Consider the following 26,717-nt stretch of genomic DNA (forward strand, 5'->3'; position numbering starts at 1 on the left):
GTTGAGCAGGACTATAAAAATCACACTGTTTATAAGTGGTTGTCCGGTGACGGTAATCAGAGAAGGGGAGGCCCCGTAAGACACCGACAGAGGAGGCCGCCACGTGAGTTTAATTTTGACACCACCACCTCAAACTCAGCTTCAGATTCTGAAGCGGCTGGCTCTAGACCACCATCTGGGGCTTTTTTAAGGGTAGAGACCAGAGCCCAAAAACTAGACCCAGAAAAAGCAGGCCGCACCCGAGGAGGGGCGGCAAAAAAGGCCACTCAAAGAGGCCGGAGAGGGGGGAACAAGAGTTAATTTTTAACTTGTCGAGCCATCAATTAACACCGGCTGAGTCATCTCTACTTTCTAAAGGCCTGAGCTTTGTGCACACTTGTAGGTTCAACAATTTCAATTGGACTGTTGACCACTACAAGATGGGCAGGAAGCTCAGGTTAAATGAGTACTTTTCTAAAAAAGACAACTTGACAGTTGAGGCTGGGCAAAGGCAGTTCAAGACTCCGAGCACCTTTGACCCCGCTTCAAGTAATGCAAGCATCAAAACCTTTCTCAGATTTGTTGATGAGGATGTAACCCTTGGTTGCACTGACGTGGTGCCTTTTGACAACTTGACTAGCGATGAGAGAATCGCTTTGAAGTCTTTAAGATCTGACTATACGTTGGTTGTGAGAAAGGCGGACAAGGGAGGGGCAGTGGTCCTTCAGGATGTGTCCAAGTATGACCAGGAAATCAGGAGACAGCTTAGTGACGACACCACCTATGAGAGAATGTCATCGAACCCAATGATGGGCGTAAAAAAGGAGGTGGATGTCCTAATATCAATGGCCTTGGTGGCAGGTTGGATAGACAGGGTGTTGGCTGGTTTTCTGACCGTTGAGCAGGGTGTCCGATCCTGTACACGGACACCGATCCTGTGTCCGATCCTGTACACGCTACCCAAGGTTCATAAAAACCTTTATGGAGCCACCCGGGCGGCCGATTATTTCGGCCCGCGGGTCGGTTCTGCAGCCATTGGCTCAGCTGGTTGACTTTTATCTGCAAGAATGTGTTTGCAGAATTGAAAGTTACTTACGTAATACTGGACACTTCCTGGAGGGCCTTAAGAGCCTGGGTGATATTCCAGATAATTGTTTCCTGGCTACTATGGACGTCAGCTCCCTCTACACCGTCATCCCCCATGATGGCGGTGTAGAGGCAGTTAAGAAATGTTTATGTAAAGGTCCATATTCAGGGCCGCCAATTGAGTTTGTTTTATCTTTGCTGAGGATCGTTCCGGAACGTAACCACTTTCTGTACGACAAAGAATTTTTCTTTCAACGCTCAGGAACGGCCATGGGCTCAAATTTAGCACCTGGCTATGCCAACATATATATGGACGACTACGGGCAGAGCCATATTCTCCCGGTATACGGGTCTAACATTCGATACTATCGAAGATTCATCGATGAAGTTTTTATCATCTGGCAGAGCAGTAAAGAGTCATTTCTGTCGATGGTTGAGGCCCTAAATCGCCTTGAGACCCCTATAAAGTTCACGGCGTCTATTGACTTCCAAGAGATGAACTTCCTCGACGTACTGATTTTTAAGAAGGACAACAGGTTGGCACACACACTCTATCGGAAGCCGACCGATAGGAATACGTTGTTGTCAGCGACGAGCCACCACCCTGAGGCCCTTAAGAACAGCCTGCCAGTGTCGCAATTCATGCGGGTCCTGAGAAACAATTCTGAGACCGAGTTAGCGGCAACCCAGATTGATGAAGTCAAATCGAGATTCCGAGAGAGAGGATATGACGAGCGGTCCATAGATAAGTGCCTCACCAGGGCATCAGCTCTTTTCAGTGGAGAAACCACAAGAAAGAAAGAAGTTAACTCCGAAAGGATGATCTTTAGTGTGAAATGCGACACAAAATTGCGCACAGTACAGAGGTCGATTAAGAGAAAATGGGACATTTTGAAAACTAAACCCGACCTAACCAGGGCCAAAAAGGGCCCGCCGCTCCTTGGCATCAGGAGGGGTTCAAACCTTAAAGACCTACTTTATCATACTAACGCCAATTCAGATGATGTGAAATAGCATGCGAAGAGCGAGTGGTTGTAAAAACGGGTGCTACAGGTGCCTCGGCTGCACTACGTGCAGATCACTGATGGTGGAGAGTTCCTTTCCACATCCCCAAACAGGAAAGAGGATACAAATACAGTTTAAACTGCATTGTCAGTTGGACTTCGTTGTATACATTTTGCAGTGCCCCTGCAGTCTAATATATGTGGGGAAGACGAAGAGGACTTTTCGTGAACGTATGGCCCAACACCGTTCAGATATTCGTTCAGATATTCGTTTGGCCTACGAGAGAGGTTCCACTGACAAACCTGTGGTGGCACATTTTGTGGCTAGTGGCCACCAGGTTACTATGCTCAAATATATGATCATAGACTGGGTCCCCCCACTACGCAGAGGGGGTGACAGAAATTTGCAGCTTTTGAAAAAGGAATCCCGCTGGATTCATACTCTTGAGTCCGTGGCCCCTAAAGGCCTTAATGAATACAACCATTTTAATATCTTTTTGTGACATAACCGGAATGGCAACAGTGACACTTGCACATTTATGTGACTTAATTTATGTGCAAGTGAATTTTTTGACTCAAGTTTAGTCTATTTATTTATCCTATAAGACTGGGGGTCCTGAACATATTTGTATGATTCATTGTTTGCTAATGTGGTATGACGTATGCTTGGGGTGGGGGCCTGTGCCGCTGCTACCGGTGAGGTACCCATCCCATGACTACTACATTTGGTTATTGAATGTTTCTTGTCTTGTGATTTTGTATATATTTTCTATGTTTTTGTCTGTTTAATTTTTTTTTATGTTGAGTGGGCCACCCACTTGTCTCCACCCGATAACCCCCATAATTTGCATTCATTTATCTATATGCATTTATGCAATTTCTGCGTATGTAATTCAGGTATGGCCGTGCGCTCCACATTGGTGTGGGGTGGAGCGCAACGGCGATATTTGTATAATCTGTACAGGCGGCACTTTGCTATATTTTCCGGCAGTGACATAAGCAAAGATGGCCGTGCATTCCACATGGGTTGTGGGTGGAATGCACAGACCACAGCGGCGGAAGTGCCAGCCGGAGATGAAGCGCATGATGACGCGCTTCTGGGTTTTGAGACGGTTTCCTGTCCCTGTGAATCGCACGCCGGACCTAATGGCGGGACTACACGCTACAATGAGCGGTAGATTCTTGTAAGTATGCTAATTTGGTATTGAATGTCTGCCAGTTAGAAATGTGAGAGCTTTGAATAGTGTGCAATGATTTAACCAGAGGAAGGCACCGAGGTACCTATTGGGGGTCGGTCCCTATCACCAGCGCTTTTGCAGGAGAATAGGAAAACACACTATCACACTTCCCTTAGAAATGAATGGCGTTCCTCTTCTCCGTAAATGAATAACCTGGGTTAAAATAACCAGCATCCCGTTCGTCACTGCACGTGTCAAATTCCCATACACTGTCACCAGTCTCCCTCATAGGAAGAAAAGAGAAATATATGGTGCAGAACAAACTTTTATTGAGGGACACAAAAAAACATTAAAAATAGCCAGGAGATGTAAATGGGTGGAATTTACCGCAAGATGTGGAGAACCAGATAGAATCGGCTCTCAATTGGGCATGGATGCGGCGATCAAATCCCGGGTAAGTCACTGCAAACAGTCCAACGTGCAGGCAGGCAAAGTCCACTTCATAGAAATCCCCTGGTCCAAGAAACACAGCTACTCCGACGCGTTTCGGACACTACCAGTGTCCTTTTTCAAGGAGTGTAGCTGTGTCAGGTAAAAAGCAGTTTATATAGGTGACTGATTGCTGAATATTCGCAGGAGCCGGCTCCGTGGACTTCCGGTTGCGGAAGAACACTTCCGGCCGGGTGACACGCATGAAACCTGTGTGTACTTCCGGTATTCGCTTCCTGTATAATGACACGCATAGACGCTGCGTGAGACGCTGTGGTATTCTGCATAAGTCCCGCTCCTGATGTGAATGGACGGAGCGATGCACTTGTATATGCCGTCCAGCACGTCTTAGATCCCCGTTTTCAGCATATCTTATACGGAGACGGTTCTATTCACCCATTTCAGAGCGGGGGAAGTGGTACCCAGAGTTATCACCCATTGGTTCATTTCATTCGGGGCGTCCATAGTAGCCATAATCAGGCTTCCACTACAAATATATAAAAAGTAGGGTTAAAACCGATTGGTGATAAAAGGATACATATAAAACACTGAATAAAAATAGATAAAATACATCATGGTGTATAAAATCTGGGTGAACATAATAAAAGATGAAAAATAAAAGAGCAAGGAACCCATGAACTATTATTCTATAAAAACCATTTGACCTCAAAATCAGCATTGAGGCCATTAGGTTTGAGCGTGTCGAATTTGTATATACACCTCATTTCTTCTCTTGCCAAACAGGTACTCAAATTCTTATTCCTGGGGCCGGTGTGGGCAATCTTAATCCCGAAAAATTTTAAAATGGCTGATGAAGAAGATTTATGGACAGCTTTAAAATGTTGTGATAAAGAATGGGATTCCAATCCCTTCTTTATATTGTTCAGGTGCTTGCTCAGTCTGATCTTAAAGGGACGTGATGTCCGACCGATGTAAACCTTATGACAAGTGCATTCAATCCCATACACTATATTGCTCGTGTTGCATGTCATAAAGTCATCGATTGTGTGTTTCACCCCATTTATGGAAAGTTCTGAAATTTTGCTGACCCCTTTACTGTCAACTTGCCTACAGGCCTTGCATAGACCGCACCGATGGAACCCCTTAGTTAGTATTCTTCCCGGGCGTTTGGGGATCGGGAGGGCACTATTCACTATTTTAGTCTGGATGTTTGGTGCACGTCTGTATATAAAATTCGGCTGATTAGGTAAGTATTCTCCCAATACAGGGTCCCGTTTTAAAATTTTCCAATTTTTTCTGAAGAAGGATTCAACGCTCTTATACTGGGCATTGTAGCCTGTGATGAATGACATCTTGAATTCTTTCTGAGGTTCGTTTTCCGGTAACTTTATAGCAAGTAAATCGTCCCTTTCAACTTCCCTTACTTCATTTACTAGGGAAGTGATTCTGTCCGTGTCATAACCGCTCGAAATGAATTTCTTAGCCATCATATCTGCCTGCTCCCTGTAGGTGTTGACATTTGTGCAGTTGCGCCTGACACGTTTGAATTGTCCGCCGGGGATTGCGTTTAGCCAGTTTTGATGATGGCAACTGGTGCGGTGAATATAAGAATTTGTATCTGTGGGTTTGGTGAAAGTTTTCGTGTCCCATTGGTTATTACCCTTGCTGATAGTGATGTCGAGGAAGTCGACAGTGGACTGGCTCTTATTAAAAGTAAGTTCAATATTACAGTCATTATTGTTTAAAAACCGGCAAAAATCATTAAGAGCACCCTCCTCTCCTCTCCAGAAGAATAAAATGTCATCAATGTAACGTGTCCACGACACCAGGCTCGCCCCGACATCAGGCCAACACCCCACATGGGACTGCTCCCACCTGCCCATGAAGATGTTGGCATAACTCGGGGCGAACCTGGTGCCCATGGCCGTCCCGACCTTCTGTATATAAAATCCGGATTCAAAGGTAAAATAATTATTGGTTAAAATAAACTCCACGCTTTTCAATAAAAATTCCTGAAGGTCGGCTTCCAAAGTGCTTCTATTGAGGTATTCACGCACTGCCTGTATCCCGATCTGGTGACTAATGATCGTATAAAGTGATTTGACATCCGCCGTCACAATCCATATATCTTCTTCACATGGTATGTTTTTCAGGGTATTCAATAAGTCTTTTGTGTCCCTTAAATGCGATTTATTGGTAAGGACCAATGGCTGTAAATAAAAATCAATAAATTCGGATAAATTTGCTGTGATGGAATTAGTTCCCGAAACTATGGGTCTACCGGGGGGGTGTGTCGTGCTTTTGTGAATCTTTGGTAAAAGATAGATTACTGGTACCGTGGGTTCTTCATTAAGGAGGAATTTAACTTCTGATTCTTTTAAGACACCTTTTTGTTTATAATCTGTTAAAAGCGTGGTTAATTCTTTAAATATACGATCTGTGGGATCTGTACGGATTTTTTTGTAAGTTTCTGTGTCATTGATCTGTTTAAAAACTTCCTTGGTATACCATTCTCTTTCCATGATCACAATCCCCCCCCCTTTATCCGCCGGTTTTACGACTATTTCTTTATTATCTTGTAAAGACTTAAGGGCATTTCTTTCATTTAGGGTGAGATTATAATTTACCCCCTGGGATTAATTTTCTTAATGTCATCTTGCACCAATTGGGCAAAAGTCTCAATGTAATTCCCCTTAATGTGGGCGGGGTAAAACACAAATTTCGTCCTAAATCTGTGTTTTACCCCGCCCACATTAAGGGGAATTACATTGAGACTTTTGCCCAATTGGTGCAAGATGACATTAAGAAAATTAATCCCAGGGGGGTAAATTATAATCTCACCCTAAATGAAAGAAATGCCCTTAAGTCTTTACAAGATAATAAAGAAATAGTCGTAAAACCGGCGGATAAAGGGGGGGGGGATTGTGATCATGGAAAGAGAATGGTATACCAAGGAAGTTTTTAAACAGATCAATGACACAGAAACTTACAAAAAAATCCGTACAGATCCCACAGATCGTATATTTAAAGAATTAACCACGCTTTTAACAGATTATAAACAAAAAGGTGTCTTAAAAGAATCAGAAGTTAAATTCCTCCTTAATGAAGAACCCACGGTACCAGTAATCTATCTTTTACCAAAGATTCACAAAAGCACGACAAACCCCCCCGGTAGACCCATAGTTTCGGGAACTAATTCCATCACAGCAAATTTATCCGAATTTATTGATTTTTATTTACAGCCATTGGTCCTTACCAATAAATCGCATTTAAGGGACACAAAAGACTTATTGAATACCCTGAAAAACATACCATGTGAAGAAGATATATGGATTGTGACGGCGGATGTCAAATCACTTTATACGATCATTAGTCACCAGATCGGGATACAGGCAGTGCGTGAATACCTCAATAGAAGCACTTTGGAAGCCGACCTTCAGGAATTTTTATTGAAAAGCGTGGAGTTTATTTTAACCAATAATTATTTTACCTTTGAATCCGGATTTTATATACAGAAGGTCGGGACGGCCATGGGCACCAGGTTCGCCCCGAGTTATGCCAACATCTTCATGGGCAGGTGGGAGCAGTCCCATGTGGGGTGTTGGCCTGATGTCGGGGCGAGCCTGGTGTCGTGGACACGTTACATTGATGATATTTTATTCTTCTGGAGAGGAGAGGAGGGTGCTCTTAATGATTTTTGCCGGTTTTTAAACAATAATGACTGTAATATTGAACTTACTTTTAATAAGAGCCAGTCCACTGTAGACTTCCTCGACATCACTATCAGCAAGGGTAATAACCAATGGGACACGAAAACTTTCACCAAACCCACAGATACAAATTCTTATATTCACCGCACCAGTTGCCATCATCAAAACTGGCTAAACGCAATCCCTGGCGGACAATTCAAACGTGTCAGGCGCAACTGCACAAATGTCAACACCTACAGGGAGCAGGCAGATATGATGGCTAAGAAATTCATTTCGAGCGGTTATGACACGGACAGAATCACTTCCCTAGTAAATGAAGTAGGGGAAGTTGAAAGGGACGATTTACTTGCTATAAAGTTACCGGAAAACGAACCTCAGAAAGAATTCAAGATGTCATTCATCACAGGCTACAATGCCCAGTATAAGAGCGTTGAATCCTCCTTCAGAAAAAATTGGAAAATTTTAAAACGGGACCCTGTATTGGGAGAATACTTACCTAATCAGCCGAATTTTATATACAGACGTGCACCAAACATCAAGACTAAAATAGTGAATAGTGCCCTCCCGATCCCCAAACGCCCGGGAAGAATACTAACTAAGGGGTTCCATCGGTGCGGTCTATGCAAGGCCTGTAGGCAAGTTGACAGTAAAGGGGTCAGCAAAATTTCAGAACTTTCCATAAATGGGGTGAAACACACAATCGATGACTTTATGACATGCAACACGAGCAATATAGTGTATGGGATTGAATGCACTTGTCATAAGGTTTACATCGGTCGGACATCACGTCCCTTTAAGATCAGACTGAGCGAGCACCTGAACAATATAAAGAAGGGATTGGAATCCCATTCTTTATCACAACATTTTAAAGCTGTCCATAAATCTTCTTCATCAGCCATTTTTAAATTTTTCGGGATTAAGATTGCCCACACCGGCCCCAGGAATAAGAATTTGAGTACCTGTTTGGCAAGAGAAGAAATGAGGTGTATATACAAATTCGACACGCTCAAACCTAATGGCCTCAATGCTGATTTTGAGGTCAAATGGTTTTTATAGAATAATAGTTCATGGGTTCCTTGCTCTTTTATTTTTCATCTTTTATTATGTTCACCCAGATTTTATACACCATGATGTATTTTATCCATTAGACACTATGATATTTTTATTCAGTGTTTTATATGTATCCTTTTATCACCAATCGGTTTTAACCCTACTTTTTATATATTTGTAGTGGAAGCCTGATTATGGCTACTATGGACGCCCCGAATGAAATGAACCAATGGGTGATAACTCTGGGTACCACTTCCCCCGCTCTGAAATGGGTGAATAGAACCGTCTCCGTATAAGATATGCTGAAAACGGGGATCTAAGACGTGCTGGACGGCATATACAAGTGCATCGCTCCGTCCATTCACATCAGGAGCGGGACTTATGCAGAATACCACAGCGTCTCACGCAGCGTCTATGCGTGTCATTATACAGGAAGCGAATACCGGAAGTACACGCAGGTTTCATGCGTGTCACCCGGCCGGAAGTGTTCTTCCGCAACCGGAAGTCCACGGAGCCGGCTCCTGCGAATATTCAGCAATCAGTCACCTATATAAACTGCTTTTTACCTGACACAGCTACACTCCTTGAAAAAGGACACTGGTAGTGTCCGAAACGCGTTGGAGTAGCTGTGTTTCTTGGACCAGGGGATTTCTATGAAGTGGACTTTGCCTGCCTGCACGTTGGACTGTTTGCAGTGACTTACCCGGGATTTGATCGCCGCATCCATGCCCAATTGAGAGCCGATTCTATCTGGTTCTCCACATCTTGCGGTAAATTCCACCCATTTACATCTCCTGGCTATTTTTAATGTTTTTTTGTGTCCCTCAATAAAAGTTTGTTCTGCACCATATATTTCTCTTTTCTTCCTATGAGGGAGACTGGTGACAGTGTATGGGAATTTGACACGTGCAGTGACGAACGGGATGCTGGTTATTTTAACCCAGGTTATTCATTTACGGAGAAGAGGAACGCCATTCATTTCTAAGGGAAGTGTGATAGTGTGTTTTCCTATTCTCCTGCAAAAGTGCTGGTGATAGGGACCGACCCCCAATAGGTACCTCGGTGCCTTCCTCTGGTTTCGTCATTTAGCCGCCACTGGGAAGAGGCGGAAGGGGTTTGTCAGGTTCACTTGACACTAGCAGCTGGTGGAACCATCCATACCATCCATTTTCTGCGCAGGATTTGGTTGTCCTGAGTTGAGATCACTTGTCAGTTTTCCAGTGTGCAATGATTTGTTGAATGTTAGTGGGTGTTGCCGGAGGTGGGTATATTGGGTGGCCCAGATAGGGATCTGCTTGTCTGTCTTTGGTGTGGTCATGATTAAGGCCACGTTCTGTGGCCAAAACATCGACCTGACTAACTTGTACTGATGTGTACCCTGCTGATGGTATAAAGACAGCAGTGACAAATGCAAATTGACAAAAGCCCTGGTGAGTGCTATCTTTCTTTTCGAATGTATTGTATGGCTCCGACGAGGGACCATTAGATTGCAGTGACAGTGCAGAGACAGTGCCTCACCTGGCTACCTTTTATGCGCATCTCTTATCAAAACTCATAGAATCTCCAGAAGTGTATACTGCTGCACATGTCTATAATGCCGGAATGTACCCCATGGCTCATATATTTTGTGCAAATCTGGCTCTGGTACTTGCCAGGGACTCCTCAGCCATTTACCTCACCGCATATCCCTGCAGGATAGTGTAGTGGTCATACAGCAGGAATACAGACTGGAGAGGGTATGACACAGTCTGACAGTGAAAATCCAATTCTTAAGGGGAGACTCAATAATAGAGGGAGAAGTACCAGAAGACTTAAGGTTTAGGGTATATCTAAGCTGTAAAGGTCTATAGATATGAGACAATGGTATGTCAAACTCAGACTGGAGATGAGTAAATTATTTTATTACCCCATCCTCATATAACTGATCAAGCAAGGAAAACCTCCACCTTCCCCACACCACCCTGGTCTGTAATGAAGCAAGTTTGGGCAAACTAGCTGGGTCAATACCCCATGTAAACAGAAATACATACCCTAACCGCTGGTGTGATACGGTACAATGGTGCTAGAACTTAATTCCGTGAAGGGGGTTAAGAACCAGGGCCACCTGTGCTGACATCAGAGAGGGCAATGTATCATCAGCTGCATCTAATATCTAGGCCTGCAAATATCACAATTGTGCAGAAAGATAATACAGGCATATTAAGTCCTATACAGGCGCAATCGTTCATCCAGAGCAGAAAGGAAAGGAAAGCATCTACTTTACAAAGTATGCATAAAGTGAGAACGATGAGGGAATTGTGGAAACCCGAGATCAATTTTGGTTGTATGATCATTTAATTTGGCTAATAGGAGAAAGAGTTAGTTACACCAGGCTCAAAATTTCTCCCTGAGATACTGTAGGCAATATGAGGCTACACATTGAGGACAACAAAGTCCTTGGGGTTGTTAATGTAGTTACCCAAATATCCAAGTACTTGAAATAATCAACCCACTACAAGGATAGAGCCTGGATGTGTTTTGTAATAAATCTATTGTCGTAATAAGCAGTAATAATAAATTATAATTATTGAGTCAAAAACCTTCTAATTCATATGCCCCAAAAGGAGCAGAATGAAAGCAAACCCACAATGCAGAGACCTGCAAACACAAAGGATGGGGACAGGTGAACACATACAAAACCAGTGAAATCCATTAAGAGTGAGAAGAAAGAGCACACCCACAAATGAAAGGCAGAAACGGAAGTCAGGAAGACATACATCCTCTGGAAAGCGAGGACTAGCTATCACCCGTGATAATGCAGAATTAGAATATATATTATTTATTATACAAAAACATAGTGGCCACAGTTTTTTTTTTTTTTAATGGTTAAAAAAAGTGGTACCGGAAAAAAATTACGAATATAGGGGCAGATGTATTAAGCTTTATCAAGAGATAAATCCAAGGGTGATTAGGAGAGATAAACGTCCAGCCAATCACCTGCTAACTGCCATGTTACAGGCTGTGTTTGAAAAAAGTCAGTTAAGCCCCGTACACACAGGGGAGATATATTGCTGAGCAATATATTGCTAGCAATACATTGCTCAGCAATATATTGCTCAGTGTCTCCTTTTCATCAGCGACCAGAGATGGTCACTGATGAAAGGGAATCTCTGCCGGGGGAGCTGCAGTGGTAATCAGCTGGTCGCAGGAGCAAGCTCCTGCGACCTGCGATTAGAATGGGGTTGAAAATGGGAGAGCGCACCTGGCGATTTATCGCCGGGGCACACTCCCATCACTGGCAATATGGTCGCCAGTGACCATATTCCCAGCGATTTCAGCCCCTATCACACCCTTGTGTACACAGCTTAAGGAGCTGATTGGCTGGATGTTTATCTCTCCTTATCACCCTTGCATTTATCTCTTGTTAAGTCTTAATACATCTGCCCCATAGTCACTTAAAAACTTACCAAAGCAGTCACTGCCAGCAAGTGTCCATTTCTATGTATAGTACAGTTGTTCTTGGGTGTGGAACATTGGATAGACAGTAAATGGATACACAATCAATATGTCGACCCCATATGATCGTCATGAAAAAGATCGACATGGTCAAAATGTCGACAGTGAAATGGTCAACTGTTGCTTAGGTCAACAGGGTCAAAAGTTCATCATGCATATGGTCGACACAGATAAAGTTGTCAGGTTGACCTTTTGAACCTGTCGATCTTTTGTAACTGTTAACCTTAGACATGTCGAAATATAGCATGCCCACCATATGGGGTCAGTCTACTGATTGTGTAATTAGACACTGTCTATCGAGTGTTAGGAACCTGTTGTTCTACTAGTATACCCGTGCCCATACATGGTACGATCGCTGGGTGCAATGAGATGCAAGGTCCTGTCACACATCTCATCACACAGCTCAAAAACGATATGCTGCACATAATTTATGTACTAGATCTCATCTCCTTGCATTGCAAAACCTATGCGATGCGAGGTGATCTAGTCCACATTGTATACAATGCTTGTATAGATTGTAAGCATTTCTATTTATTGTCATGCTGCTTTCCCACTGCAGACCCGTTTTAAGTTACAGGTAATCTTAAACGGTATTTAGCATCAGATTACAGTTTTAAATGCCATTTAAGTACCATTCCCATTGCAGGTAAAACGTTTTAGCTCTTCAAAACGTTTTTACAGCACAAATGAGTGCCTGTGACTTTAATGGGCTTTTCAGGGTTGTGGGGAGTGTCACAACACAGGCAACAACCAATCGCTTGAATTGTAGCCTGTTTACATTAAGAATACCGTTTAAGATGCATTCCCATTGCCTCTTTAACGGTAGATTACCGTTTAAAACACTGCTTTGAAAACAGGTTGAAATACCGTTTAACTTTAAACGGTATTTCAACTCTGGCGCTTTCCCACTGCAGCCTTAAACAGTATTTTGCCCTCAAAAATCGGCAATAAACCGTTTTAAGGCTGCAGTGGGAAAGGGGCATAAGCTTGCAAGCAGGACACTCCTACATGTTTGACTGTCTATTTATCCTAACAAGTAGAAAAAAGATGTCCAGTGTTAGCGAGTCACCTCCATGGCATAGTCTAACTAGAAGGGCTGTTTAACCCAGAAGGAGGCTTGATGTACGAGGACACATCAGTAGCATACAGCCACTTGTACAGTATGTCACAAGGGGGGTTATTCTAGTCCATTCTTTCTGACAAAATCCTTCTTAGATGGACAAAACCATGTGCACTGCGGGTGGGGCAGATGTAACTTGTGCAGAGAGAATTAGATTTGGGTGGGGTTTTTCTTCAAAGTGAGATCTATATTGAAGTGTAAAATCATGCAGACAGTATTTTCCCTGCACAGAAACAAAATAACTCACCCAAATCTAATTCTCTCTGCACATGTTACATCTGCCCCCCTGCAGTGCACATGGTTTTGTCCATCTAAGAAGGATTTTGTCAGAAAGAATGAACTAGAATAAACCCCAATGGTCTTCTCAAGTCCCATTATAATAGCCTGTTGTCTACTACTATCAGGGAATGACGTCTTTCCAGCGCCCTTCTCCACTCTTTAGAAGCCGACCATTATTTTTATTTCAATAATACACCATAAATGTTTTATCATCTATAATATTCTATGGCTGTTAATTTTTAATTGTGAGCCACTGGTGTAGAATGACTAAACATTCATTTACTAGATAAACCTAAGGAGATGTAGCTCTGGGAAACCAATCTACTCAAGAAACTATAGTTATAAACAAGAGTTTCTATGGACAGGGCAAGCCTAATTAAAATATTTCTTTACTCAAACTTAAAAGCAAATCATATGATGACTGATTATGTTTTATCTTGTGACTGAAAATCTCTGTTAATCCTATTATGTTATTCTTCAAACAGATTTACCAAGTTCTGAAAAACCTCATGACATTTTCACATGGGATGCAACTAGCCAAGTTACTCTAAACATACATCTTATAGAACTTAAGCACCCCATACACTTTTGTGACTTCTCCGAGGGGAGAAGTCGCACGCGATCTCCCTTGACAGTCCAGCAGCTTCCTGGGCGGCAGGACCGCATACAATAAACCGTATGGGGTTCTTTGACATATAATATATCATACGTGATCACAGCAAGTGCTGCAGGATCCAACAAACCCTATGTGCTACACTTGCAATCTTCGGATCCGATGCACACTACACCAGGCACCGGATTGGAATCATAAACAAAACACATCCGATTTGCCACTTTTCATCCAGTGTCTCAGCCTAATCCATCTATGGCCAGCTTTACAGTAGAACACTAAACTAAAGCAAATGCGTAGAATGTGTTTGGTGTGGTAGAGTTTACTACACTGATTTGTGTGCTTTTGCCAAATATGACAAGGTTGACGCAGGGTTTTTACCTTTTTTGTGTCCATGTGCCTCACTTTAAGTTACAGATGTGTCCCCCTACAGCAGTGATTTTCAACCTTTTTACCTCGCGGCACACTAAATAGGACTTTAAAATTGCCAAGGCACACCCTAAGATCCCCACAGGGCAAAACACATTGGCCACCACAGGAAAAAAACAAACCTATTGGCCCCCACATTAAAAACAATCACAATGATCCCCACAAATAACAAAAATAAATACATTGACCCTTTACATGAAAAGAAGAGACCAGTAAATAACATTTGAACTGGTGGTGGCTGTAAATGGGTTTGGGCATCTCTAGATGTGGGGGCACACTTGAGAACAGCTCAAGGCACACTAGTGTGCCACGGCACACTGGTTGAAAAACACTGCCCTACAGTGTTGCTGTATATAGCAGTGTTCTGTAGTAGAACTGCTATTTGTAAGTAATGCGGAATGCTGCTTCCTGTTAGAATAAATGCACCAGCTGGCTCCCATTTACTTAAATTCATAACTGGAGCATATACAGTACATAGTACATGGCCCACTTTGCTGCAAGTTTTTATTGCAGAAACAACAAATGAACTGCCTGCTGTCACACAAAGCTAACAACATGGACTATGGCAAATCTCTTAGCATTTTACAACCAAACAGGGTTCTCTATTTTATTGTACTTGACACAGTGACAGGAGTGGAATGGCCATGGGCTTTACAGGGAAGATTCCTGAGAGGCCGACCCACCTATGAGGCCACCTGCCAGAGTAGTGGCGCCACTAGGCGTGTGCGGGGAGTGCGGCCCGCACTGGGTGTCAACAGTCAGTGGGGTGACACCAACATCAGCCATGCTGCCGCACCCGCCGCTGGTTCTATTCAGAGAAGAGTGCATTGTGCTTCTCTCCTTCCCCTCACTATCCTCCTCCTCCACTTCAGAGGGGATGGGAGGAGAGCGCTCAGCGCAGGGCGCATATCTCCATCCCCTTCACTCTGTCTAGGAGTCTGACCCTGTCTGGGCCATCAGCCAATCAGAGCTTGCAGGCTGGCACCTGATTGGCTGCGGGACCGCGAGCCAATAAGAGCTCTCGGGCTGGCAGCCAAACAAGAGCCAGCCCGCGAGATATGATTGGCTGACCGAAGCAGACTCATAGAAACAGTGAGTGGGAAGGAGATATGCACCCTGCGCTGAGCGCTCCCCTCCCCTCTGAAGTGGCGACACAGGAGACACAGGACAGCAGGCCAGGGGGACACCGGACTGGGGTGTGGGCAGTAGAGGCGTGCACTGCGCCCCTCCAACAGCAGCAGCAGATGGAGACGGCAACAATGGTGAGTTGCACTCGGCTGGTGGGAAATTCTGGCACTGTGGGGGCATATGTGTTTCTGGCACTGTGGGGGCATTTCTGGCACTGTGGGGGCATATGTGTATCTGGCACTGTGGGCACATATGTGTATTTGGCACTGTGGGGGAATATCTGGCACTGTGGGGAATATGTGTATCTGGCACTGTGGGGGCATACCTGGCACTCTGGGGGCATATGTGTATCTGGCACTGTAGGGGCATATGTGTATCTGGCACTGTGGGGGCATATCTGGCACTGTGGGGGCATATTTGGCACTGTGGGGGTATATGTTTAATGGGCATCACATTGTGCGGTGTAATGGGCATCATGGTATGGGGCGTAATGTGTAATGGGCATTACGGTGTGGGGAGCATTGGGTAATTGCCATCACAGTGTGGGGTGTAATGGACATCAAGGTGTGCGGCATTATGTGTAATTAGCATCACAGTGTGCGGCCAATTGTGTAACTAGCATCACATTGTGGGGCGTAATGTGTAATTGGCATCACAGTGTGCGGCATAATGTGTAATTGTCATTACGGCATGTGGCTTTATGTGTAATGGGTATCACAAAGTTCGCCAAAATGTGCCATCTGCAGGTACACAATACAATCATGGTACAGGACATGCCCCCTTCTGATAAGCCTTACCTCCATTTTAGCGCGCCTCAGGCGCGCACAAGCATCCCATCTCCATCTTCCGGAAAGTTGGGGGGGGGGCGACACCATGAGTTACTACACCGGGTGCCACCATGAGTTAATACACCGGGTGCCACCAACCCTAGTTATGCAACTGCACAAACACCCTTAGCCTGTACCCAACAGAGCAATTACTTAGCTAAGCCTTTTTTTGGCCCACAAAGATGAGGTAATTAGGGAGAGGGGTAAAGGGAGAGAGGGAGGGCGGGTCTTTGCAGACATTGCAGGCTTTCAGGGGTGAAATAGCACTGCAACGGGGTCTGTTGTGCCACAGAGCTTGCACAGTGTCTTCCTGTATGCTGTGTGATTGCCAATGCAGACATTCTTGGCTTTCAGGCTGTCAGGGTTTAAAACAACTTCTGGGGTCTGTGGTGCCACAGAACATGCAGTGTCTCCCTGCACGCTGTATGCTGCCTCTGGGCGTGTCTGTGAGCGCCCATCACAACAGGAAGTTGCCCCGCTAGCAAATCAGCATTAGCAGAGGCAACACGGGAAGCAGGGACATGTCCCTTCAACTTTCACACCAGCCAGTAGTCCGGGAAGGACCCGGGAGCAACCCTGCTTAACCAGGGTTGACTTGCCGGCAAATTAACCCGGGAATTTGTCCCTGGAACCTTTAACATCAGCGCTAGTCCCGGTTGTTCCCGGACCCAACCCAGGAATTTAGGCTGGTATGAAAGGGGTATAACTGTGCGGAGTTTGTATATTCTCCCCGTACTTGCGTGGGCTTACTCCAGTTTCCTCCAACAATCCAAAAAACGTACAGTACAAGTAGGTTAATTGGCTTACAACAAAATTAAACCTAGAATGTCTGTGTGTGTGTGTACATGTGGTAGGGAATATAGATTGTAAGCTCCACTGGGGCAGGGACTGATGTGAATGTTCAAATATTCTCTGTAAAGCGCTGCAGAATATGTGCGCTATATAAGAAACTGTTAATAAATAATAAATAAATAATAGGATTGTTTAGCACGGACAGGATGCCAATGCCAAGATCCCATTACTGCCAGCCAGAATCCCGGTACATTGAGTCTATTCTCCCTTGTTAGGGTTCATGACACCCATACAGGGGGTATAGAAACTGGACGAAGTGAGCCAACGTGCCCGCAGCATGGCGAGTGCAGTGAGCCCAAAAAGGGCCTCATTGCGCTTCCCCCCGCTGCCGGAACTGCAGGACCAGGGATCCCGACTGTCGGGAAATCATACTGACCCTACTATTATTGCCTTTTTAAAACTAATCGCTCAAAGTCACTGATGATCGGTGGCTTTGGCAACCTGTGTCTTATTAAATCTCCCCCTAAAAGCACAATCAGTGTTTGAAAAAGAAACTGCAAAAGACAAATAGACAAACTGAGCATGGAGTTCAGAAGTTTGTGTCTAAGCAGAATGAATGGAATAATACTTCAATTATACACTCACTCCAGGCTCTTGGTTAATGGAGTCATTTAGAGGACACATACAATACACAGCTTACAAATAAAATAAAGAATAATAATCAATGGCCTGACAGGGCACCAGTCCCATTAGTAAAATAAATATTCTAGTGCAACAATTATTATATGTAACAGTGCAGGCTCCAACAACACATTGGAACTGTGATTATGCTGGCTATAAAGATAAGAGATATACTATATTGGTATAAGAACACCATGCATATGTTGATTCTACAGTACATTATATAGCATTATGACATATGGTAGTATCAATTAAGTCATTTTTCAGACATCTAATAATTTTTGCATTCACAGTAAAAGCTAACACTTTCTGCTTTCTATGACTCAATGCAGTGGACACTCTATACTTCCAAACACAGCAAAGCTCTTTAATATTGACGCATTATCAATGCTCTCATTTTTATCTACAATTGGTACAGGGAAAGATGCAGAGACCCATGATGTAAATGTAAAATGATGTAAACAGACCCATGAATCAATGGTCCGTTCTTGAATACACTCTGAACCCACTTTAATTATAAATCTGCTCTGTGTGGATGGGTTGCTGCAGTACTGTGCTTATGTTTTCCCTGCAGGCTGCAGAGTAACAAATTGCCCCCCCCCCCCCTTTTTGCTATCAGCATATCAGGGATATAGGTGTGAAGTGTGCCACCGCAAACAGAACTGCATGGTAGGGCAAGCTGTTGGGGACAATTATCTACTTTAATTAGACCACCCGTCATTTGTTACCTTTTACACCGGCATCCCCCCACCCAGCAAAATGTCCACCGGCATCCCCTTGGCGGAGGTGGGACCTGAGCCGGCGCTTGGAGAAGGCATCATCTCCAATCCCCAGGAAATCTGCCAGCCGGGAACCCAGCAATGTCATTGCCACGCTGGGGGCAAACCGAGCACCAATGTAAGCTGCTGGGCTGTCCCCAGCCTCCATGCGCCCCCAGCCTCCGCACACAGGCATCCATTCACCTCCTCCCTGGCTCCGCTGCTGTCTGCACAGTATACTGTTTCACTTGTAGATTCCCTCATCTTTTAATCCCAGCATCTTCTGACTGCCCGTCTCTTTCCCTCACCCCTTCCATCGCTAATACTTATAGAACATTCATGTACAGTATACAGTATGCCCATAACGTTGGTCAAATTTATGCTAAGAACCTTTTGTGTAGTTAGGTATTTCATATGCACCTGCATCTTTTTCACTATGGGGCCCATTTATATTCAATATTTGCGGCTAATTCCCCAATAACACCAGTTTTCGGGGATTAACCACAAATATTTAGTAGCCCAGGTATCACAGAGGTACCGCAGCAGGAATCTCCGAAAGCTGCTGCAATCCCTCCTCTCCCACCTACAGCCGTATCTGCCATAGGTTTCAATGGGGATGTGATGCTGCCTGATGTACCAATATCGGGTAGCATCGCATCGAGTCTTCATTCTAAGATACATATATTTGGCTGTTAGAATTGAATATTAAAATGCGATCCTGGGAGGTAAGTAGCCACCCAGATCACATTGTGTATGCGATTCGTAATAAATGGGCCCCTAGTGTAGTATTATAAATCTCATCAAGGAAGCACCTCTCATTACAAGAAGGTTGGGTGTGCAGTATAGAACTCTTTTCCCTATATGTACAATATGGTGCTGCAAAACTGTCGAGATGATAGTGGAAAGTCTGTTGGTGTTCCTCCGCTAACTATTGCTGTCAGTGTGGTGTCGCCAGAGGACTCGTTCAAGCTCCTGGGGACCACAATCTCCCGGGACTTTAAATGGGGGCCCAACGCTGATACTATTGTTGAAAAAAGTTTTTCCTTACTCAACTGAGGAAGTTTAACATCCCACAGAAGTTCCTGCTCCTCTTCTACTCTGCAATTGTGGAGTCTGTACTGTGCTCCTCGATACTGGTCTGGTATAGCTCCGCCAGCGAGACAGACAAATGCAGATCTCAAAAGGTCGTCAGAACTGCGGAGAAGATCATCGGGGCGGACCTTCCCTCTGTCCAGGACCTGTACTTGTCCAGAGCAAAAAATCAGGCAAGGAAGACAGTCAAGGACTGACTACATCCCGGCCATGACTTATTTAACCTGCTGCCATCAGGCAGACGCTACAGGGCTATTCCCACCATAAGCCTTAAAAGTTTATTCCCTAAAGCGGTTCACCTGCTGACACATGAACTCCTGAACATCTCACTGCCTTCTCGCGCCATAACCCTCTGCACATAATTTAACAATGTGTCCCCATGGAATATCTTTCTGTATGACTGTATTGGTGTGTACACATGGTAGATATGCCGTGCTATGCGATTCCCGATACGATCAGATCATATCGGGACTCGCATAGCACGGCATGCATGCAGTGCCACAATTTTGACTATATGGTGCAGATCTGCACTATATAGTCAATGCAGCCAAGACTATCTGTCTTGCGATACGTGAACGTACATCGGGATCGCAAGCAGATCGTAAAAGTTAAAACCCTTACGATCTGCTTGCGATCTGCATGCAATGCCGATTCCTCACTTTTTTATATGATATACTGTTTACCTGTTTACTTGTTATCCTCCTGGTTGCTGCACAGCAACCGAAAACAAATTCCTAGTATCCACAAGTATACCTGGCTAATAAAGCTGATTCTGATTCTGAAAAGCAATGCCCACTGATGTGTTAGCAACACATTTGCCTATTGATCAGTATACAGTATGTGCCCAGTAATATACCATCTGCAGATACAGTATGACAAGAATACAGCAGTGTATTCAAATAACTATACAAAATGTGACTATAACAAACATGTCAGTATTAAATATTGCCAGATGTAGATATCTATTAGTAACGCATCAACATAAAGGGGGAAATTTACTAAGATGTGTATTTTACTTCACATGTGATGTTGTTATGGGCAACCAATCAGAATCTACTTCTTACTTATTTAGCACCCTCTAGAAGAGAGTAGACAGGATCTTATTGGTTGCCCATAGCAATATCACATGTGAAGTAGAATACACATCTTAGTAAATTTCCCCCAAAATGTGCTGTGTAATATACCAGCAGTATCTACAACCAATAATAATCATGGTATCAGATATGCCTTATATAAGCCAACAGTAGTGTATGCCCATTGAAAAGCAAAACTGGAGATTTCCTCTGCAACCTATGCAACCTATAATAAATACACCAAGTATATATACATACCAGCACTATATGGGCAATAATATGCCAAAAGTACATAGCCTCATATTTCAACAGTAGATATGCCTAGTCCTATACCAGCAGTAAAACATACCAGCAGTATATCATATACACACAATATGTCAGCACAAGGTAAAGGTGGCCACACATTACTGCAAATTCTCCCCCCGGAAAAGTCACAGCCGTTGCCCTTGAGCCGCCCAGGAACTTCCCAGACAGTAGGACCGCACAAGATATATTGCATGCAGCACTTTCGCATGTGATATATTTATTATTTATTTACAATTTCGGTACTTGTGTAGTTTCATGGCGCGGTGCTACTTCCGGGTTCTACGCTTGCCACAAACTATCTAAAATAAACTAACTTAACTCCATGCCAACATGGATAGTTCATACCCCCACTATCCATGTTGGCATGGAGTTGATTTTAGATAGCGTGGCGAGCGTAGCGAGCCACCGAGCCCGCAGCGTGGGTGAGCGAAGCGAGCCCTGCAAGGGGACTCAGACGCACGGCGCCATGCTGGCGCTGTGAAACTACACAAGCACCACAATTTCTTATATAGCGCAGCAGATTCCGTAGAGCTTTACAATTGTAGACAGTGATAAAACAAACTGGGTAAGAACAGACAGACTTGGAGGTAGGAAGGCCCTGCTGCAAGCTTACAATATATATTGCATGCAATCCCACTCCTTGCTGCTGGGAGGCCGGCCAAGTCAGGGGTCGGACGTGCAGCTCATCGGAACAAATCAGATGTGAATCACATCCGATTTGACCACTTTTCACCCGATTTCTTGCCCGGGTCTGTCGGAATCTGGTGAAAAGTGGCTAAATCGGACAAGTATTTGGCAAGCTTTAGATCAATAATAATATAAGAGCAATAGTTATACTTATTTGTCGGCAATTTTTCTATTTCCGTACATTCCATTAATGGTGCTGTACAAATCTACCAGTTCTTTAAGCACTGGGAGCAGGCTGTTATTGTTAGAGAAAGAGGATCCTTCACATTAGGGATGCCAATAAAAACTACTGACATAAGTTTGCTCTTATGAAAAGTCCCTAGTGCCGTAATACATAAGCACAGAGATACTGTAGGATTTCCCCAAAAAATATTAATGATAGTATAGTAAACATAAAATAAACAGTATACATTTATAAAAAAATCTTACCATATGTTGTCTATCAGCATCATGTCATGCATGATTCATAACCGTTGTATATAAAACAAATGTTGCAGAAAATGCATGTGCTCTTAAACCAATAAAAGTTACCAATGCCCCGATATCTGACTATGGGGACCAGTTACTAAAGCATACTGTATATAATGCCATCTGGGCGGGATCAACCACCAAGGATCGCATTGCAATATGCAATTCTATTGGCGAGATGTATCTTCCTGCAAACGCAGGGACAGGGGCTCTGTTGCCCAGCCGGCATTGCAGTAAGTAGCCCATAGGCTACATTGGGCTACCGACATCTCAGATTGGGGATAACTGCGAGACCCAATATCCGGAATGCTTTGCATTTTGGATATTGGTACATTGGGCAACTTTGCATCCTCTATGAAAACCTATGTGGGATGTGGCTGGGAGTGGGACAGGAGGGATTGCAGCAGGTATCGGAGATTCCGACTTTGGTCACTCCTACATTCCGAAGGTACTTAATATTACATGAGAAATAGGCCCCTTTATCTACATGTTCCAACTCTAAGGATGGGGTGTGGTATGGGACTCCGACAGTCGGGATCCCGACAGTCATTATCCCGACGTCGGGATCCCGACTGTCCAGAGTCAGACAGCATGGCGAGTGCAAAAAAGCCCCTTGCGGGCTCGCTGCACTTGCCACGCTGCGGGCACGGTGGCTCGCTACGCGAGCCACCTATTCTATTCTCCCTCTATGGGGGTCGTGGACCCCCACGAGGGAAAATAGCGGGTGGCCGTCGGGCACCCAGCTGTCGGCGTTTTGACAGTCGGGATCCCGACGTCGGGTAAATGATTGTCGGGATCCCGACTGTCGGGAACCCTCTCCGGCACCCCTAAGGATGTGTGTGTGTGTTACTAAATACTATTAAGGGGAAAAAATGTATACCTTCTATTTGGTAGCACTAAACAAGACCACTATCAATAACTTCAACTTCAATTGTTATTCCAATTTACTGTATGATCTTCCTTTGTCAAGCTCATACAATAACATATATGAATTCTAATATGTAATGAGGGGTCTGGGATTGGAAGTATTTTCTGCATTTCTGTATTATCACGTTAAGGGAAAATCTAATAATTGTTGGAGCTGTCAGCAAAGAGAAACTCAGCCATTCCTTACTTGGGTTCATTACTGACTAACACCGTCTTCAGTACGGCTTCCACAAGTTTCTTTATATCAACATTAATAAATGGGTAAAACATCAATCCCACTGTCCTTTACAGTTTTTCTTAATATATTCCTTTTTCCCTTGGTTAGTTTTCATTACAGTACCTTCATTTTTTTTTTTTTTTTACACTTATCTTATTTTCTCAAGTATGCTGTCTTTAAACTCAAAACTTTAAATAGCATAATTGAAAATCTTTTAATGCCATATTTGTAATTATTTTTATGTCAGTGGGTATCTATTATGGGCAGTACGGATGGTGTAATGGTTAGCATTACTGCCTCACAGCACTGAGGTCATGGGTTCAATACCCACCATGACCCTAACTGTGCGGAGTTTGTATATTCTCCCCGTACTTGCGTGGGTTTCCTCCGGGTACTCCGGTTTCCTCCCACAATCCAAAAATATACTGGTAGGTTAATTGGCTCCCAAAATTTTTTACCCTAGAATGTCTGTGTGTGCATGTACATGTGGTGGGGAATATAGATTGTAAGCTCCACTGGGGCAGGGACTGATGTGAATGGTCAAATATTCTCTGTAAAGCGCTGCGGAATCTGTGTGCGCTATATAAGAAACTGCTAATAAATAAATAAATCTATTAAATGTTGTATTCTTTCATAAACACTTCAATGTAGTTAACAGTAATGTTTTTTATGAGGAATACATTTATTATTATTATTAGACATAAATTGGGGGTGATGGTTTGACCTCCCAGATCAGCAGCATGGGCTTCTCGTTCCCCATCCCATAGGGCAGCGGCGTAACTACATTTTGGGCGCCCCCCCGCCGTTAAAGGGAGGGCGCCCAGTCACTCACCCGCCCCTCCACCCGCCGCCCGCCGCACCATCCCCCGCAGTCTTACCTAGGTTCAGTACGCGCTGGTCCCGGCTCCCTTCTTCTGCTATGAGGACCACCACAAAATGTCCGCCCCCATACAGCAGACAGTTTCAGAGAACTGTGTGCTATATGGGGGCGGCCATTTTGTGGTGGTCCTCAGCAGAAGAAGGGAGCCAGGACCAGCGCATACTGAACACAGGTAAAGACTGGTGATAGGGGGGTTTGCGGGGGTTGGTGCGGCGGGCGGCGGGGTGTAACGTAACTATAGCACTGCAGCCCCCGGCGCCCGTACATGCATAGCGCCCCCCGCGGTCACGGGGGCTGCGGTGCTATAGTTACGCCACTGCCATAGGGTACAGCCATACCAGTATTATAGTATTAAAATAATGATAATATAGCTGGGAAGGAAACACTAGTATTTGTTTGCATAGTAGATGTTAGTCATCAGGCATGTCCAAACTATGGCCATTCAGCTGTGGTGAAACTACAAGCCCCATCATGCCTTGCCACAGTTTTGTTATTAGAGAATACTAAAACTATGGGAAGGCATGCTGGGATGTGTAGTTTCACAACAGCTGGAATGCCACAGTTTGGACATGCCTGTGTTAAGTAATGGTGCCACAACTATACTTTATTGACCTGACTGTATAAAGCTGACCATACACTAGCTATATGCATGCCTTTTGGACAGTTTATGCAATTGCGGCGATCAATCACATAAAAAGTCACATGCATCTGACAGCAGGTCCGATGCGATGCGCGGTCCTGTGTGCATTGCACCAGGGCCTGTGAGTCGCACCGGCCGCAGAAGGGATCTGCTGGATCACATCTGAGTCGGGATATATACAGAGTGGCTCAAGGGGGATCGCAGGCGTATAGGGGTCTAAACTGTAGGAAATACAGGGTAGATGAGAGAAATATGAGGAAAGAGTGATGAAAGTACCGGTGAAGGAAAAAGGGACCCAATATATATTTTTGTACTTGAGTCCTCTCCCACCAATTCCATAATTCTGTCACTGCATTATTCCATATGTTTATCCAGCAACATATTTTTCAGCTAATCCAAATGTATTCTATCTATCTATCATCTGTACATTTTAATGGTTTATCAATACATCAATCTCTGTGTTTATCTACTGTATGTTCATGTGTAGCGCATACAAAGAAAAGTCCATTCATTTGTCATTTGTGTCTGTTGTACTGATGCCATCTAATCAATACTGGCTGTTCTGTGATAATATAGTGTAGGCTGTGGGAGGACTGATATGAGTACAGTATCAGAATTATCGCCTCATTTCCTGACATGCTTTTGCCTCAGTGTTATCCTGTTGAGGACAGAAAACGGTATTCTTCTTCAAAATAAGCCATTTCCCTGAAATACAGTATATGATGTGTTCCATTCTTTAAGTTCATACACTCATTATATTACCTGTCAGTCTCTCTGTCATCCATATATAATAGATCAGTCATACAGGGATATACAGTATTTAATGTGGTCAAGTGCATCCCAATATCACTGGTCACTCAGCTGATGACACAAGCAACGTTTCCCAAAAATAAGCTGAATTACATACTAGGACATTGCTCAATGTAATATATACTGAATTATATACTGTATATAATGAAATGCAAATAAATCATCTAAATATGTATACAGATAGATAGATAGATAGATAGAAGCATATACTCAGTCATGATAAAAACAAACCCAATTTACACCATGGTACTCATGTGCTTGTGCTCTTGTCAGTGTAACTACACAGAAAAGAGGTGCCCACATTATACAGAGGTACGATGCTGCCCAGTGACCCCCCCCCCCCTCCCTCGCCCACACCCACATGCAGACATGGAGGGACGTGGCATTGTGGTACCTGTGTGCCAGCCTATTAGTCTGCAGGTCCTTGGATCAGCAATCTGGTGTATAGGATTCCTAGGCTGCTGCTGTGCTAGGGATGGAGTGCCTCTGGGGACTGTCTCCTGTGGCTGCAGCTGCTCGGATGCTGGGGCTGCAGCAGCAAGCAGCGTTGAGTCCTGTATACCAGCAACGGCAGAAGCAGCAGCAGCAGCAGCGACCTTCCTATAACCGGAGCACTGTGTGTGCGCACTGCGCCGCCGCTCCCAGGCTTCCCCAGGCTGATGGGACCGGCTCACCGGCGTTCTGACTCACAGCAGCAGCAGTGCCCGACTAGTGCTGGAGGTCACTAGGTGCCAGCTGCCGGCCAATCACTAGGGCAGGGGAGGAAGAGGGGGCTGTGCCAGACAGACATCAGTAGTGCCTACTCCTGTGGAGAGAGAGACATGCTTACTGTACTGTCTCCCTGCCATGCTCTGACTCAGCCCATACTCTACACTTCATGCTTTTACGTAGACGAGCTACATACACCCTGTATTCAGAAGGACGCATAAAGTATATGGCAGTAAACCCTTGTACTGTATACAGTGCCAGATTAAGGTCTAAATGGGCCTGGAGCTGAAAATTATCAAGGGCCTATTATCAGTGATGTGCGGTGAGTTTAGT

The 26,717-nt window shown here is 44.3% G+C and overlaps 1 protein-coding gene across 1 annotated transcript in view; it reads right to left on the bottom strand.

Annotated features, from left to right (window-relative positions):
* Window positions 1-26,502, bottom strand: part of MYRIP (myosin VIIA and Rab interacting protein) — a 419,901-nt gene extending 393,399 nt beyond the window's left edge. The window contains exon 1 of the mRNA XM_083188579.1: window positions 26,071-26,502. The gene's annotated coding sequence lies outside the window, so the exon portion shown is untranslated. The remainder of the gene's footprint in view (window positions 1-26,070) is intronic.
* Between the last annotated feature and the right edge of the window lie 215 nt (window positions 26,503-26,717).

This window comes from Crinia signifera, chromosome 5, assembly GCF_055691185.1.
Source record: "Crinia signifera chromosome 5, ASM5569118v1, whole genome shotgun sequence".
Classification (NCBI taxonomy): domain Eukaryota; kingdom Metazoa; phylum Chordata; class Amphibia; order Anura; family Myobatrachidae; genus Crinia; species Crinia signifera.